The following is a 16,243-nucleotide window of genomic DNA, read 5'->3' as shown; positions in this document are numbered from 1 at the left end:
GCTGACTTTAGAAAGGTTCACAGAGGTAACCAAAGTTACTTCTACAAACATTGGGAGCATTTGTGAATGGGTTCATTAACGTGTATCTGTGATTTGAAAACTCTAAACCCAATTTTTGGGCTAAAGCTTCCTGAGCTTTGAAAAGGTAGGTTTCTGTTTGTTTGCCTTCTCACCGAGAGGTGTTTGCTGGCACTCCGATGTGCTGGTAGGGGAAGCTGGGCAAGATCTAATTTCTGTTTTCTGGCAACAGGGCGTCAACAAAGAAAACCGTCTTTGGTGCCTTGTGGTTCCCGCTTCCTGGGTGCTGTGCGAGCTCCAGGAGAGGCAGGGACTCCCGCACACAGGTCGAGTTTCCGCCCCACAGAAAGTGGGGGACAGCCTCCATCCATGGTGTGTGGATTCACATCTTATGCCATTTGCTGACTGCACAGGGTAGTGATTCCTGTTTTTCAGGTTGCCCGTGTTGTTTTACACCTGGAACATTGTGTATCCACTAAAGCATTTATTTATTTTTTTTTAAATCTGCTCCACATCAAACCATACATAATGTTTATTCCGATAGTTAGGGAGTGTCATCCGATGACTTGAAGCAAATCTGAGCCAGGGCGGCCGAGTCGCGTTCTGTGCGAATGCCTGGCCAGGGGCCTGTGGGTGCTGGATCCTGGCGCAGGGCGGCGTCCGGGAAGGGGTGCCTGTTTCGATGTGGCCAGAGAAGGTGTTTGCTCCCGATCTATGGGCCTGGAGGGCTGTGTCTGTGCAACCGGGTGGCTTTCTCTGATCACTCAGCAGTGCTGTATGTGCTGGAGACGGCCCAGGCTGAAAGGCCCACTTTTTCTGACCTCACGTCCAGGCCTCTTCAGCTCCACCACCTGGGGAATGACCACTTACCTGGTGACCATCCCTCCCTTGGATGAAAAGCCTGCACTTTTACAAAGCTTTTGTTTCACCCTCTCCTGGCGCTGGATGCTGAGGACACAGAGCCTGCTCACACACCAGTCCTCCTGGAGGTGTCACAGACCCCGATGCCCACTTTCCAGATGAGGGAACGGACAGCAGTGAAGGGAAATTGGAGCCTGCGATCACTCAGCTTGGAATGTCTGTGTCCCAGGAGCAGGGTAGGGGGCGGGTAGAAACAGGTACAAGGGTGATTTGCTCCCTAGGCCATGCTTCCAGGCATATTAAATTTAAAGTAATACATTAACATGAAGAGAAAAGTCAGATTTTTATAAAATTTGAATGTTTGCTCCTCTGTTCCTTTCTTGCTGAGTGATATGTGAAGGCGTAGTTCCCCTTCTCTCCTCAGAGATGTAGCGAATGCAGGTTGTGTAGTTCAGTTAGATCAGCCCCACTTTGGGTGCCTGGGTGGCTCCGTGGTTGAGCAGCCGCCTTTGGCCCAGGTCCTGATCCTGGGGTCCTGGGATCAAGTCCCACATCGAGCTCTCTGTGAGGAGCCTGCTTCTCCCTCTGCCTGTGTCTCTGCCTCCCTCTGTGTGTCTCTCATGAATAAATACATAAAATCTTAAAAAAAAGAAAAGATGAACCCCATTTTCAGAAAAATAACTGTGTCCCAGGCACTGCCTTCATGGAGCTCACAAAAGGAAAGAGAGTTTTAGTCAGGTGTTCCTTTTTCCTCTTTCTTCAACCCAGAGAGAATCATGAACATAAATTTCTTCTTGAGGAGACACTGCCATGGGACAGAGTGATATTCTTGGGTGTGCAAGGTACTTTCTTTAGAGCCCTGGATATAGATTGTTTGACAAGAAATCTTAGTTTTAATGCAGCCTTCATCATTACTGTGCACATAGCGTGTTTTGGCACTTATTCAGCTGAGGAGAAGCCATGGAATGAGTCACTACCATTTAATAATATAGACCTGTGAATTTTAATTGAAGTACAAATGCTGAATTATTTCACCTAAGACAGCCACAGGCAACAACTCCCTCACTGACGTCAAGGGTGGAGGTAATGGGGGCCACCTCACCGATTCCTTATGCCAAATAATGAAACATTCTGAGGTGACTGGCAGTGCTATGGCTGAGAAGTGGGGAAAAGTTGAACTGTTCCCACATCCAGAACTCCTCAGGGAGACAGGAGCCATTTGGCAAAAACTCCAAACCACAAGTTAGATTCGGGCCCCTGGTTGCGATCCCTCTCTTCCTCCTGCCAAGAAGCCTACGATGTGAAATGACCCCCCACCTAGTGCCACAGCCCACCCGCAGATCCCCTGCTCTTCAGATAATCTGATGTTTCTACCATGAGACATAGGCTGTTTTTTTTTTTTGTTTTTTTTTTTTTTTTTTGGTGTGGGGGGACCTGGTTGATTTCTTCAGACATACTGAGACCTGTAACATCAACCACCCTTGGAGCTCACTGCAGGGTTGGAGCTGCAGACTCATGCTGTCAGACCTTCCCCTTCACCTCTGGTCCCTGGAAAAATCACCGTGTTCTCTGTACCCCTTGCTGACCTCTGAAGCCAAACAACATCAAGTCCCAATGCTTGCTCTGCGTTGGATGGCATCAACCACATAAAAAATTGGCGTGGTGAATCACCTCTGCCTTCAAAAATCTTACTAAGGGCTCACAAGAAAAATAACCAAACGAGATGTTCTTGCCCTCTATTTTCCTGCCACGCATTGCTAGGAGGAGAAGCTGAATGCTCCTTTCATTCAATATACAACACACCTTTTCTAGCCACTTGATTGGGTGTCCCTGAGAGGAGGGGGATCAAGAGGTGACAAAAGCAGAGTTTGGGAGTTTGAGAGCCTTTCCACTTTATGGGTCATTCTCATCAGTCATCTGTTCTGGAAAGGCCACCCACCTGCTTTCTTCATTCCAGTCTCCCATTTCAACAGTGAACTGGGTGTTCTCCATCTATCTGGGAACTCTTGCCCTTGGCCCCTCTCATCAGACTTAGAGGACTTCCCTCTTGATGGCAGTGTGATGGCATAGGCTTCGGAAACCCTACCCAGCTCCAAGTTAAACCCTCTCTTCTTCCAAGTTGACGTTTCTACCTCCGAATTACTACCTGATGGTAGGCGGGAGTAGAAATGAGAACCAGGGAAGAGGTATTACCTGCTATGTCTCATCTTTTTCCACTTGTAAATCATCCATCCCATTGTTCAAAGGGTTGTAATCATGGTTGGCATTTATAAAGCTTTTTTTTATGGTCTTGAAGCACTTGGCAATCCTATGTAACTACACAATTATCTTGAGAGACACATCAGTGCAATCTTCCTTTTGTAAGCAGGGAAAATGAGCACTCGCAGCAGAGGGTTCTGGTAGAGCTCTGGTCACTCATGAATTCATTAATCAGTTTTTGAGTGGCTACTCCACAGTGGGTTTAAGGAGGTATTCAAAAATTACTAAGGTTTCATCCCTTCCTTTGAAGAATTCAAAGTAAAGTAGGAAAAAAGATAGATGTGAACTAATGAAACAATTAAAAAAAAAAAAAGCCGTGTGAAGGGAGAGGGAAGGGAGTGGTTGCAAAGAGAGAAAGCTTCACAAGAAAAGGTTAAGCTGGGTCTTGAGTGCTAGCTCTGCTCCCCAAGCAGAAAGGAGCATGTGACATCTCATTTGACCACAGTGTCCTCCACTGAAAAAGTACGGGATTTGAGGGGCACCTGGATGGCTCAGTGGTTGAGCATCTGCGTTTGTGATTCGGGTTGTGATCTGGGGGTCCCGGATCGAGTCCCACATCGGGCTCCCTGCATGGAGCCTGCTTCTCCCTCTGCCTGTGTCTCTGCCTCTCTCTGTCTCTCATGAATAAATAAAATCTTAAAGAAAAAAAAAAAGTATGAGATTTAACCTGGATGGTTTCTTGGGTTCTGAAACGTTAAGCAGTCAGAAAGAGAATTCATATAAAGGTTGTTCTGGAGGGGGGCAGAAGGGGATCTTAACTGTGGATCTGCCTGGGAAAGCACTTTAATGAATGCTGTGAAAATCCAAATAAATACCAGTTTAAAAGGAAGTTTTATTTCCTTGTGAGGAGGTATATTTAAGTGGGGGGGGGGCGGGGAAGCCACCAAGGACTTGGATTCTTACTAAAAAGCAGAGGAGCGGCAATCGTCAGGGGAAACAGAACTGAACCAGGTCCTTCAGTGAGCTCTTCCGGTGACCTTGCGCTCTGCCCACAAGTCCAAGAAACTTCTTATCTCACATGCCCTGGAGTCAGTCCACCCTCTCAAATTCTTAACCTTTCCTCTCAGAAATGGGAATAATGAGCATATCCCAGCCCACCTGAGGATAGTCAGGTGCATTGTCGAAAAAGCCTAAAGCGTTTGGCAAAATTAGTCAAGTTTTTAGCAAAACCAGAAAGCTATGCTGTCCTCGAGTGAGGACATCTTTTCCAGTGTCAAAAAACAGGGAACAGGGTCTCAGAGGCTTTGGGAATCCTTGGAAGCAGACCATCTCCAACAGGAGTTAATGGGGCCCGTTTGCCTCATTTCAAACCACAGGGCTGAATAGGATGTCACGCAGTAAGTGTGCAATCACACTTACTCTGCTTGTTCTCTGTACCTGTCTTTGGTTTGTTCAACTTTTTAAATGCCTTTGAAGGTCTTAGGCAATTACACTGCTTAGATTTAGAATAAATTATAGAGCCCTGAGGCTTAGAAGCCAATTTCAAGGCTTCTGGTCACCAGAGTAATATCCTGGGCTCTCCTGATATTCCACTGTTCAGCAACGTTGACTGGACGGACAGCAGTATTTCTATTCGATTTGAAGTTCAGAGTTTCAAGACCTGTTATTCTCACAAGCTCATAGATAGGAATTAGAACTACACTTCTCTGAAGTTGATATTGGTAAGTAAATCAGACCTGTTTAGTTTTCTCTCCCCTCAGCACCCCAAATACAGCTATAACAAAGTTTTGTTTTGTTTTGCTTTTAGCAAATTGGGTCCTGAATAGTCACAAATTGACATTTGTTCTGCTTTTAGATAGTACAAGTGAAGGACAGGCATGAAGGCATGGTTGGCCCTCCCTTGACTTGGCAGTCTCAAGATTCCCGGAAGAATTTCCACTTTCCTTCATTGTTATAGCATCGTGGTCACTGAGTGTTTTACAACCTTCCAGTAGGCAAGGTCGTGATTCACGTACAGGGAAAAAGAAGCCCACAGTAGATGAATGCTTTGCCTCAAGTCAAAGTCACAGCAGATGCCAGTTTTCCGAGTGAAAACTAAGTGGCTGGAGTCTCTAAGGACATTTTGCAGTTCTGACCCTTCTTTCATGAGTAGCTAGGAGGCGGGAGGTATTCATATGGGCTTATCTGACCCCAGGACTCCCCACTCCCCACACCCCAGTGGAAATCTAGAAGGAGACTACTGGCTTCAGCAAGATGGTTGCTACCACTCCTCTGAGTGTGCCAGGTGTGATTACAGCTCTGTTCAAACACGCTCTGGTTTCCTCCCAGGGAGCACTTTGAGCCTCTTCTGAACTTTCAGGCCCCAGGGCTGAGCACAGGGTACAGATTTTTCTTCCAGACATTTGGCATTTGTGTAATGATTTTTGTCTCTAAGGGTAATAAAAGTACATCAGATGTTGCTCCCTGTACCATGAACTTTGCTTTGAAGCACCAGTGAGCCGCTTCAAAGGCTCGGCACCATGTGGAGATTCTGTTTCTGGGGACTTAGCTCTGCCGAAGTGTGCCCATCAACCTGGGACACATTGCCTACCACAGCACTCACAGCTCAAGACCAGTTGTCAAATACGTCAAAAGTGACAAATTGGCATACTGAAAGCTTCAAACCACATAGCCATCAGAATCAGCATAGGATATACATCATGCTTTGAGCTCCATGGGGGAAAAAATGCCTGATTTACATGCAGAATGATTTACAAATGAACTAAAAAGAGATCCGAGTGGCCTTCAGAGCTCAGCATAGAGTGCTTTTGGTCATTGCTTACCTGAAGTCTACAGTGAACCGTCCAGAGCTGTTTAGACTGGAAAGACGAAGCCAGTGGTGGAAGCTCAGGGGAGAATCACAGACACAATAAAATTCTCTATTTATAACTCAACAAATAAAGGCCACTGCAAGCAACAGACCTCAAGTTAGAAGGGGTCTGGAGAATATCTGGCCTTACACCCCTTATATATTTTGGAGTCGAGGAAACTGAGGCCCAGAGAAGAAATTTATTTATCCAACTTTCTACAAAAGTTACTGGTATCATTCAGACTTAAACTCAGGTCACCTGACTCCTGGGCCAGAGCACCATCACGGAGTCAGGGTACAACAGCAAGGAAAAGTGCAGGCTTTGTGCCATGCAGACTTGGAATATTTGCAGCCTTTTACCAGCTCTCTGATTATGGACATATTTCTTATCCCCTCATAATCGGTATCTCTGTCCATAAAAGAGCAAGTGATACTTTTCTGTTGAGTTATTAAATTTAATTGAGACAATAGATAGAAAATGTCAGACACCTAGCAGGCAATCATTAAAAGACAATTGCTATTTTTACTACATGAGAACATATTTTAAAAAAAGAAAAATGAACAGGACTGTGATTTCTTCAGTAATGCTTTTTCAGCTCTCATGACTTTTTAAAATGCATTCTCCTAGGAAGCATCTTGAAATCTTCAAAGTTAATTTTCATACAGTTAGATTTAAAAATAATCTCTGGCCATAAATAACATACTTCTTTATGGGGCAGGGGAGCGGAAGAGAAACTCACTATACAAAGTTGAAAAGGTTTTTTAATTTCAAATTGGTTCCCAATCACCGGTCTAGGAGGAGATCTTGGCTTTCCTGCAGCCACCTCACCGGGCCCTTCTGATTTCCTAGCCTCCCTGCACTGGGTCATTTCAGTGGCTTTTCCAAGTCCTCACTGTGCCAGCACTTTGGAAGGCACTTTTTTTTTTTTTTTTTTTTTTTAATATTTAAGCATTCTCTCTCTTTTCCATGATATAGAAAACATAGAATCAAAGCTTAGCAGCAGATGGCACTATCAGCATACTTTGCACTAAGGGGTAAGAAAAAAAAAGGATGTCTTCATTCATTCATTCATCGTTCGTTCATTCATTCATTCATTCATTCACTCATTTTGACAAATCTCAATTTCATATCGAATGTGTGTTCAACATTGAGAGAGTTGCTCAACACACAGAAGAGGTGGCATATAAAGTCCAGGTGGGAAGAGGCACGATATGAGGGGATCCGCAGGGGACCTGTGTAAACACAGGTCTGGGGATTTTTGAGGAGAGCAGGATCAGGCCAGGCGTAAGCAGCCAAGGAAGGATTTTTGAAGGAATTGGTCGAGAGCTTTTCCCTTAAAAGATATGTGGAATATGGGATGGCGAAAATGCAAAGCAGAAACATGAAATGGACCGTAACAGCAAAGAGTCATCCTCTGTCTGGCCATGAGCACCGTACTGCTGTGGCCCCCCTCCAACAGGCCTGCCCTCAATGCTCCCAGGGTCCCTCATGGCTCACGTGGGTGGCTGCTCTCAGGACCATGAGCTCATTTGGCCCCTCCTGCTCTCCTGTCACTTCAGCTTTACCCCCATTATGATCCTAATTTGATTAATAAAAAGATTGAGGGTCTCAGTGGGAGAGTGACTTACTTAAGGTCACGCAGGCAATCTCTGGCAGTGCTGGGACCCCAAAACTAGATCCCATCCCAGCTCATGCAGCAGGAAACCAAGGCCCTTGTGACACAGACTGTCGGGATGCAGAGAGCTTGGGATGCAGAGTAATAGGGTCAGTGTCAGCTTTCAGGCTGGCTTCGGGTTCCCCGGGGCCCGACCAAGAGCTCAACTAGACTGTGGCATTGGGGTGATCCTGTAAACCTCAGGGAGGATGCTGAGGTTTGGGGGAGCTAGAGATGGGTGTTAGAAGCTGCAGCTGCCTACGAGGGACTGGAAGAAAGGGGGCAGGAAACGGGGAGACCAATGAAGAAAATGTTACAAAACTCAAGGCCGGGGTGGGGAGCAAACGGAGTGCTCTGCTCCTGTTGGGAGGAGGTTTTAGGATTGTCATTAATTGTCATTAATGTCTGGCATGTAGAAATGAAACAGAGCAGACTGACTTTTAAAATGACTGGCTTTAAATTCCCTACAGACAGGTCGCCTGGGTGGCTCGGGCAGTGAAGCGTCTGCCTTTGGCTCAGGTCAGGATCCCAGGACCCAGAGATCTAAGCCTGCATCAGTGGGGAGTCTGCTTCTCCCCCTGTGCCTCCTCCTCCACTCGGCTGCTCTCTCTTTCTCAAATAGATAAAGTCTTTAAATAAATAAATTCCAAGTAGACAACACGTCCCCTTATTTCCTGCACCCGGAGAGGTCTAATCTCACTACCCTCCACCACACCCACACCCACTATCCTCCACGACACACACACACACCCCTTAGTCCATTGCTGCCAAGACCCAACATGAGGACAACCTGAATCAGGCTGGCAGGCTTCAGACTAAGGAGAGACATGCCGAACAAAAAGAAATAAGGACTTGGTGGCTGACAGAGTCACCAGGGAAAGATTAAAATCACGAGCGGAGATTTTGAGCCTAGGAAAAGGATGTCATTGATGCAAATAGAGAAATGGGGCGGTGGCGGGGTGGGGGGGATTAACTGGTTCCATAGAGAACATGACCTGATTGGCCATGAGGACTCCTGTAGCTACTGAACACTCAGTTGGAACATCAACTTATTTGCTACTCGGTTGATTGATTTCTTGCTTTTCACTTTTGATTAAAAACTTATAAATGATGGGGTTTTTTTTTTTTAGATATATATAGCTCTTTTACAAGTAAGAAAATGAAAGAACTACCAAGTTATTAGTGTTACCACTCCTTTGCTTAAAACCCTTCCACTGACATCAAAACAAATTCTATGGCTCTTCTATTGTTAGGGCTTACAGAGCCAGGCACATGAGGGCCCCTGTCTACAGCCTCTCCCCCTGATTATCACCCTAAGCACTGGCCTCTCTTTCCCCACAGATCTTTACCATCTGTTCTCTCCACCCCGGGCACTCTCAGCTCTCAGGCTCCCACCTCCCCAGGCTTCACCAGGAAAATCTCACGGAGGCAGGCAGCGTGGCCAACTCTCCCAGTTCCTGGGGCAGGTAGAGGGACTGGAGACAGTTGGTCACCCTACACCGCATGTCCTCTCTGTCTCGGATGCTTCTTCCTCCAGGAAGCCTCCTCTAACCTGCTATAGCCCTAAGCCAAGTTCAGTCTCCCTGCCGAGTAGTCGGGCTCCAGCCTTTGTTTCCTTCCAGGACCCTTCTCAATTTCCCCATTACTGAGTTCAAGCCCATCTTCCCTGCTCCCCACAGTAGCGGTCTTAGCACCACCTCCTCTCTCCCCACCCCGGTCCATGCAACCTTAGTCTCTCTGCTGAATGAATGCAGCAGCCTCCTGACTTCCCTCCCCACTTTCACTGTTGCCCCCTGGTCAGTGTACTTAACACAAAAGCTGGTCATGCATTCAAAACATAAACCGGGTCATGTCACTCGTCGGCTCAAAATCTTTCACTGGTTTTCCATCCCACTGGCTGAGCCACTACAATGGCCCCCGGGACTGAGCCAGTTATCGCCCTGCCCTCACCTCCTTTAAATACCTTCCTCAGTTCCAGTGGCACTGGCCTCCTTACTGCTCCCAGAACCTGCCCAGCGTGTTCTGGCCTCAGGGCCTTTGCATGTAGTGTTTTGTACATGCTACTGTTTTGTACGCACTGCTGTTTATGCCTGTACCTCCCCTCGGGTGTTTGCACGGCTCATCCCTCCTCTCCAGCAATCAGGATCAAAGCTCCCCTTTCTTCAGGAGGTCTTCTGTGACCTCTCATTATGCTTGGACTCCTGAAGCTGACATTCCCTTAGTTTTTCACAGCACTTACCACCTCTTTACAACTCACCTAAATTATTTTGCCTGTCTCCCTTCACTCCGAATGTAGTTTCTAGGGCAGGAATTTTATTCATTACTGCATCTCCAGACTTTAAAATCGTGCAGGGCACAGAGCAGAACTCAAGAAATATTTATGGAAAGCAGATGTACATGATTCAGTGAAGGGGCGAATGAACACAGTGGAGCGGGCTCCTGACTGAGCACAGAGTTTTAGGTTAGCCACTCTGGCTTTGGGTACTTTCTCCTTCTAGCTTTTATTTTCTCCAACTGTGGAGTGAAGGCTCTGGCCTTGGTGTTCCTTAGGGAGGCTGCAGGGAGTGGTGTTCTCTAAGTCCACCAGTCAATGCTGGGGAGGAAGCGGAATCCAAAGTTGTGATTAAACTGGGCTTGAAAGCCAGAAAACATTGACAGGCAAAGAGAAGCATTGTGCAAGTTACAACTGAGAAAAAAAAAAAATACATACAAGAGACATGAGGATCCCATACGTGAGATGGTGCAAAGAGGGCCAACGACTGAGCCGGGCTGACACAGACAATTCATCACAGGGCTAGCATTGAACCTCAGCCCAGGGATAAATTGTCCTAGCAGCCTGGAAAATGCCACCAAGGGCGGGCCAATCCCCATCAGATTACAGAGCCCTGCACTGATACAATTTGTGATTAGAACAGTGCTTGCAAATCTTTCCTCACACCCACCAAATGGCCCCCAGAGTGGGTGGATTCTCAAATTAGTCATATGAGAACGGAGGGTTTAACAGAAGGGAGATTCTAGGAGGTTCTAGGCTCTTCCATTTGGAAATGCATCAGCCCTTCAGAAATGGGAAAACAGCTCAAGATGCGCACATTTTTCTGCCGACTGCCCTGCTGTCTCAGGTGGGGTAAGCAAGTCAGCCACCAGTGTAGACACGGTGCTTGGAAAGAGGTAGAAGGGGCTGGGTTAGTCCATGTAAAGGAGACATTTAAGGTGCTACAGCCACCACACCCTGGAAGGGGGGCGGGGGGGAGGACCGGTTATTCAGCTTCTCCTGCACAGCTCCTGTGTGGATACAAACCTGAGCCCAGGAAGGTCAGCCAGGTATCCTGCAGTAACCGAATCCGTGGTGTTGCGGTGCTTATCAGCACCATCATCGGCCTCTGCAGTTGTGGTTGAATAAGATTTTGCTGTTGTCATCTTGTTTGGTAACAGCAATAGCAAGTGTTGCAAGGGTAATTGTTACTTTGGAAGTGCCCTCTTGGCAGGTCCTGGTGGTGTACCTCTATGTGTGTGTGTGCGTGTGTGTCTGTGTGTTTGCCATCCTTCCGAGTCTTCCCAGAGCAGCTCTGGGAACTTGGATTCCACCTCAAGGAAGTAAGTAAGCATGGATTGGATTTAGATCCACCTCATCGATAGCAAACCCCTAGTGCGTGCCAGACCTTGTGCTGAGTGCTGTTGTGCTCTCAGACCTTTTAGGCTGAGTACCATAGGTTCCATTTTATAGGTAAGGAAATTGACGCTCAAAGACGTTAAATCATCTAGTCAAAACCATAGTGAGAGCCACTTGCCAAGCCAGCATTTAAGCATTTTCAGATGAGTTCCCTAGACATGGAAATTTTTTTTAAAAATAAAATCTTAGGAAGAATACCACTGTATAAAACAGGAAAAATCAGGCTGCTTGGGTAGAGGCAGGAGTCTGGACTTTGTAGCCCTGTCCACACACACCCCCCCTCATCTGCCTCTGTGATCTCCCTAGAACATTCCAAATAGCCCGATGGGTGGACTCCAGGTTGCCCCCAGCTTGAAGTATTATGAATCTGTGATTCTGAGAAGTTCCTGCTTCTATCAGTTGCAGGCTGTCAACACCTCCCCCTGGATGCGTTCTGGAATCAGCAAGATTGCAGAGATGAGATCCTGAATTCCTTCATAAGTTTATATGTTTATGTAAGTTTACAAAATCGTAGAATGTGAAAGGTGGAAAAGACCTGAGAAATCAACAAGTCTAAAAACCCCACACACCTAATAAAATGATAATAATGTTTATTTTTATTGACTAATAGAAGTCCAGAGAGAAGAAATGATTTACACAGGGAAGTCAGCTGTTCAATTATCCTCTCTCTCTTTTAGAGAGGGGATGTTTGCAAATATACCAACTAGTGTCCTTTACCGCCTCAGATTAAATAAAGTGCTGGGTCAGGATCTGAGGAAGGCCCCTCAGCTGGCTTCACCCCATCAGCTGGATTATGGGGCCGTCCCAGGTGTTCTAGAAAAGGGATTGAAGTGCTGAGGGTGGCAGGCCTTGGGCTGGTCCAGGGGCTGGGCCGGGGGAGATGGCTATTTATGAACAGCCCAGAACCGGTTAGTAACCAGTCAATCCACCGTGGTGCATCAGAGTGGAGTAGCAGTCCTCAGCTTTAAGCATAAGTTCAGCAGAATACCCAAACTTGCAGGATTTCCTTGTAATTGCTGCAACTTTCTTAAGGTCACTGGGGCTTCATCCCAGTGCTAATGCTGCTTCCTTTCCAGGAGACGAAAGAAGAGGTAGAGGAACTGAACTTTTGCCAGCCGAGTGTCCCGTCAGCAAATTCCACCCAGATCCCCACAGGTGCAGATAGGTGAGGGCCATCACCAGGCAGATAGTGCTGTTCTCTGGTAATCGGGTTGACATCATCTGACAGCCTTAGAGATTTGAATCCCTTCCATGACTCTTGCCACCTCCCACCTGGTGGGGAAAACCTCAGGCTGGAAGCTGGGTGATAAGCAAAAGCAAATGCAAGGGAACTACAACATCACACTTCTCAAGGGAGAGTCCTTCTCTTAGGTTCTGGCCCAGATCCCTCAGGGGAAAAGAGGACCAGGGCCCCAGTTGCCTACAAGTGGGTGCAGAGAGGGAGTCAGGGTGGTCATGGAAATACATGCTCATGGGATTAGAAGGCGTGCGTCTTTATAGTCAGTTAGTCCACCCCCAGCCAAGGCTTGAATCTTCAAAATGAACCATCTCTGACCCCAACCAGACTGAAAGAGGCTGTTTCCAAATGAGCCTTGGGCCCCCTCACTTCCAGATCTTTCCACTTATAGTTTCCTCAGCCTACAGTTCCTTTCCTCTTCCTCTGCTGCTTCTTGGGCCCGTCTCCTTGTCTTCCAAATCTCATTTCAGAAAACATTTAGGTAAAGGGCTACAGTAGATGTCCTGAGAAATGTTCCTACAGCTGCTGGGACTTCACCTATGCAGCATTTACTATGCGGCTTTCATCCCTGTCCCCCTCCCTGGACTGTGAGCTGTATTAGGGCAGGGACAGGCTGTATCATGCTGATCCAGCAGGGCCTCCACCAGGACCTGACAACAGAGGCACTAAAAAATGGAATGAATGAATGGATGAATGAATGAATTGCTACCTCTTGAGCCCTGATCTGGTATTTGTCTTCATAATCTCATTGCACCAGGCTTATGAAGAAGAAGAGACTTCTTAGGTTTATAAGAAGTAATGTTTTAATCCCCACTTTATGGATGAGGAAAAAAGCCTCTCAAAGAAAGGGGAAAAGAAACCACCCAGGCTATACATTTCGGACACACACGGGTTATTCATTGTGCCAAGTACTCTCAAAACTTTTATCCTCTTTATCCTCGTGGCTGACCTGTGAAAAGTTACTCTTATTATGATAAAATTTATCTTATTTATCTTATTTATTTATTTATTTATTTATTTATTTATTTATTTATTTATATTTTAAAATTTATGTTGTAAATGTACATACCCCTTTTCCGTGTACAGTTCTGTGGGTTTTGGCAAATGTGTCAGGTCGTGCAGCTTCCACTGCCATTGCAACACAGAGGGATCCACCGCCCTCCACGGGCTGCCCCATGGAGCCATGCATGCCCCGCTCCCCACCAGCGCCCTGCCAAGCACGTGGTGTTCTCCATCACTATAGTTTGCATAAGCACATTTTTTTTTAAGACAAATACAAAGCCAAAGCTCAGAGAATTTAAGTAACTCGCTCAAGGTAAATGGCTAGTGGGCCATCAGATTTTGCCTTTGAGCCCAGACATCAGATTCCCTGTGATGGTAGAAAGTGAGAGTGTGAAGCCAAGGAAAACAGGTGTTCGGTTCCCTGGCCCACCTCCCACCTCCACCTTGTCCTGGTCCGGCTTCCACGGAGGCAGGGCACACACAGCCTCATTACCCAAGACAGGATCTGATAAAGCCCCACCTCTGATCATCCACTAGGTGCTCAGGGAAGGCTGTGTTCCTACCCGGTGGAATGACCTGAAAACCATTAGGCTGGGCAGGCTGTGCTGTCAGAGACTGGTCTGTCTCCAACTCCCTGCTTATCTCCAACACAAGAGGGCTTGGAGAGCAGGTCCCTGCTGAACATTTACCTCTCAAACCACCAGCTTCCCCACCAGGGCCCCGGGCCGGGGGGCATTCGCCAGACAGGGGCACGATGGCAGGTGCGCCCGGCTTGCACAAGGTGGGTGCTGCCGCTAATTGGGTTGATGTAATTAACTGTTGTGGTTGTGCCTCCCACCCGCCCCAGAGGCCCGCCACGCTTTCAGCTGGAGCCAGCACACATGCACACACACACACGCACACGCACACAGGCACACAGGCACACAGGCACACAGGCACACGCACAGGCACATGCACGCCTCTTGCTGCAGCTCTGAAAGCAAACAGGTTGAGAGGCAGCTTCAAAAGTGGCGAGCTGGAGCTGGACTGAGGCTGGGACAGGGCCATTCCCCTGGGGGTGGCGGCTTCGCGGGACAGGAGGGATCGAGAAATCATTTCATCTTCATCCTGCTTTTAATCAGGGTGGCAGGATATTGGTGCCACTTTTGTCTAAAGATAATCTCTTTTCTAAATAATAATAAAACAAGTACTTGTTTTGGGCTGAAGGAAGATAAGTGAGCTCTGATCTGCCCTGACACATACAGGAAATAGCTGCAGGCCTCCTGCCTCCCCCCACCCACTCTGGAGCCCCCGCTCCTGCAGGCCTGCCAGTCTGACACCCCCCTCCCAGGACTCCTCAGGAAGTAATTGGCCACTGATGAGGGCACACGCTCTCCTTCAGGCCGTGCGGCACCTTGCCAGCCACCACCCCATGAAGCTGGATCCGTTCCTGAGGGCTTGGCAGGCCCGTAGCCCCGACACTTTAGATGCAGAAATCTCCAGGGACCCCAGGTTTTGCACCCCACACTCTGCTAAGGGGCTGCAGCAGTGACAACGGACCAGATGCAAGGCCCTCCCACAAAACCAGAACAGCAAGTAATGAAAGAAAGTTCACAGGCTGTAATAACCCCATTTTCAGGCCCAGTTTCCTAAACGAGCTCGGTGATCTCAGAAGAGTTGCTGCTCATCTTCTATACGAACATCATCTTTCCCATCTGGGCAACTGAATATGTAAGACTGGTCTTACGGGGTTGCAGAGAGGCTAGTGCATGGCAGGTGGCACACAGAACACACGGGATGGTAGTAATTATGATCACTCACCCCCATCATCGTCATCACCGTTCCTCCACCGTTCCTCCTCAGTTTAAATAACAGTGTTTGGGTTTTTTTGTAGATTTAGACCTGACGTGTTCTCTGCCACTTGCTGCCAATCCACAATATGATACAATATGAAGAATGCCCCAGCCAACGCCCCATCTTTATCCCTGGATGGAACTTCTGCCCTGGGAGCCTGTTGTTTTCCCCCTTAAAATCGGTTATGCACCAAGCAATAGGTAAAAAGGTTTTGTCTTTCCCTGAGCCCAGAGCCCAGGACTAAGCCAATGCCCTGGATCTTTTCTCCCAAATCCTACCTTGGTTCCTCTGCCCTGGGTAGAATGAAAGATCCTTTCTAAACCCGAGGAAACTTCTAACCATAATAGAGTGCATGGAATAAAGAAGGAGGAGGAGGAGGAGGAAGAGGAGGGAGGAGAAGAAATCTCAAGAGATCACAGACCAGCAATGAAAAGATGAGAACCCAGAATCCTTTCCTTTTCCTGCCTCAGCCACTGGGGGTGCACATGCTGAGGTGGGTGCCGTTCCTCTGACCAAGAGTGGACACCTTCCCATCCTTACAACTCTGTCCCTTGTCATGACGTCTGGGCATCAGAGGAGAGGGTGTGAGCCCCACAGAATATGGGTGGTCAAATCATGAGATGTGAGGTCATTGGAAAGCAGAAAGCTACCTTTTCCACTATAGCTAGCTATCACTGCATGGCTGGTTATGTCACCATCATCCATTCATTGGCTATTTCCTGGATCAGAAATTATAACTGACCCCCTCGTTTCACTGTCTTTTGAGCTACCTACCCCCCCACACACACACGCACACACACACACTGTTTCCCTTCTTAGATCTCGAAATCTGGGGCCAAATGGAAAAGAATATGGATCGGTAAATAATTCATAAAACAGTGCCTTAATTCATAGGAATCCTGGCAGCATGTCTGACGTTA

General features: G+C 47.4%; 1 long non-coding RNA gene across 1 annotated transcript; it reads left to right on the top strand.

Annotated features, from left to right (window-relative positions):
* Positions 1-10,570: 10,570 nt before the first annotated feature.
* On the top strand, positions 10,571-11,842 carry LOC111093957. The gene is made up of 2 exons (XR_005383554.1): positions 10,571-10,700; positions 11,651-11,842. It is a non-coding gene; the product is annotated as an uncharacterized LOC111093957 (long non-coding RNA).
* The last annotated feature ends 4,401 nt before the right edge of the window (positions 11,843-16,243 follow it).

This window comes from Canis lupus, chromosome 34 (genome assembly GCF_011100685.1).
Source record: "Canis lupus familiaris isolate Mischka breed German Shepherd chromosome 34, alternate assembly UU_Cfam_GSD_1.0, whole genome shotgun sequence".
Taxonomy (NCBI): domain Eukaryota; kingdom Metazoa; phylum Chordata; class Mammalia; order Carnivora; family Canidae; genus Canis; species Canis lupus.
The sequence above is the reverse complement of the archived record's forward strand: the minus strand, read 5'-3'. Positions and strand labels throughout refer to the sequence as shown.